Source organism: Helianthus annuus, chromosome 15 (genome assembly GCF_002127325.2).
Source record: "Helianthus annuus cultivar XRQ/B chromosome 15, HanXRQr2.0-SUNRISE, whole genome shotgun sequence".
Classification (NCBI taxonomy): Eukaryota; Viridiplantae; Streptophyta; class Magnoliopsida; order Asterales; family Asteraceae; genus Helianthus; species Helianthus annuus.
In genome coordinates this window covers 136360066-136362396 of record NC_035447.2, presented here as the reverse complement: position 1 = coordinate 136362396, position 2331 = coordinate 136360066, and positions in this window count along the sequence as shown.

Sequence of the window (2331 nt, the reverse complement as noted above, 5' to 3'; positions counted from 1 at the left end):
CAACGTTTAGAAACATCGAAACCCATACACTTTTTACAATAAATATAATTATTTATTTCGAACACCGATATTTCGAAATACTATTATACAACGAATATAATGTTATATTTATCCCAAACTTCGGAATTCGGGATTCACTTTTTCAAACGTTTAACGTTCGGAAATTATAATATAAGTATAATTATTTATGTTTTTCCGTCGTCTAGAATTCGAATTCTTATAAAGTGAATATATTGTTTATATTCGTTTCAAATATCAAGTTTTCGAATATATATATATATATTTATACATATTTATTAATTCCCATCCTACGAAAACAACGGTGTATTACCGACTCACTTACGACATTTTGCATACGTACCATTTCATCTACGCCTTCTATCGCAACGACTATCATGACTTCGCATATATATATATATATATATGATTATATACATAAAAAATAAGTATAAATCTTTTAACACTCGAAAACTAAGTCGATCTCGAGACTTAGTTTTATCCCGATTATAAACGGGATCAAATAACCATCGATTGGTTATTCTAAGTCAAACTAACAACACCTTTATAGAATCGTTTAGTTAACGATTCGGTAGAGCTCGGACACGTAGTTTATCTACGTTTAAATTAGAAACTTATAATTATTCCTTGATTAGGAATGCTTTAGATGCACGCTAGCTAATTCATGTTCTTGGAACGACACTTCGGAATCACACTAAGCTAGCATTGCACAGGAATGTCAAGGTGAGTTCATAACCCCCACTTTTTACTGTTTTACATTTTTATAAAATGTTTTCGGGGGTGGAAAGACATGCAAGTTTTGCAAAATCACACAAGGTTTCGATAAATGAATATTGCATATTTATAAACCATTTTGCGACATGATTTTAACAAACTCAAATGGTTTACGAAAAGATTATGCTAAACATACCGGTTTATAAAAACATTAGTGTTTTTCGAAACATGCATGAGTTTTAATAACACGAATGGCGTGGGCAAAGGCCCAAGGACATGGGCAGAGGCCCAAGGACATGAATAACTCTCACATTATACGTTAACTAGGGTATGGTTAAGCTAGGGAATGAACTGTTAGATCAGGTGAGCGAATAGTAATCTCTCTTAAGTGCCATTAATCTTGTATAAGACCGAGGGCAAAAGTGGTAGATCTATCGGGTGTAGCGAGCCCCACTCTTGGGTCCTTGTGTGGCCCATGTAGTGCTTTTGTTGTTCTAACCGGGTGGACCGGGGGAAATCCGCTAGGGTTGAGTGCTTCCTATGTCGCCACACATATTAATGTCCTTGCAAAACATTAATGATCTGTTCATAGACGCTTACATACCAGTTTTAATACTTAGATTTTCAAATGTTTTTAAGATTCATTTGAAGTAAACTCACAAATACATGGATTTACAAACTTTGGTAACGTTTTTCAAACTATACCTAAGTAAGAGGACACGCTGATCCTGCTTACAAAGGTTCGTTTGGGCTCGGCCCATTCTCTCTCGTGCAATGCACAAAGACTATTGTGGGCTAGACTCACAGTTTTTCATATATCATGCCAAGAAAATAATTTTACTATATTTTCTCAACAACTTTAAAACTGGTTATCAAAAAGATTTATTTTAAATCTTTTCAAAACAAACTATGAACTCGCTCAACTTTACGTTGACTTTTTCGCATGTTCTTTCTCAGGTTGCATTTTCAAAACTATGGAACGGTTGGAATAGGAGAACCCATGGGAATTCAAGTACTTAGCGGCGTTCATTTTCTAGAAGTCTTAGCTAATTGCTTCCGCTGTGCAATGAAGATACCGGTCCAGTCACGCCAAGCTCTGATATTTCGGGGTGTGACAGATTGTGTCACAAGGTACGGAACCAGGCGAGACATCGTATTGAAGCTCGTCAAATAAGCCTGGCAGTCCAGGTTCGTCATCACCAGTGACACAAAGTCAGCCTCGATCTTCTCAACCTCATGCTGAGGGCAGTAGTTTTCCTTAATGAGAGCAATAAATTCCTCCCATGTCATCTTGTATAAAACAGACTTACCTGATGCCTGCACCAACGCTCTCCACCATGCCAGGGCCTCGCCCTTAAATGACTGGGACACAAACTTCACCACATCCTTCTCTGCGCACCCACTGATGTCCACAATAGTGTCCATCTCATCCAGCCAGGTGATACAATCAACAGCACCCTTTTCCCCTGTGAATTCCCGGGGCTTACAAGACACGAAGTACTTGTAGGTGTAACCCTTGGCACCAGACGCATCAGTATATTCTCGTTCACGATGAATACTATTCTCAGTGGACGAGTGATTATCGTCATCTTTCTTGGG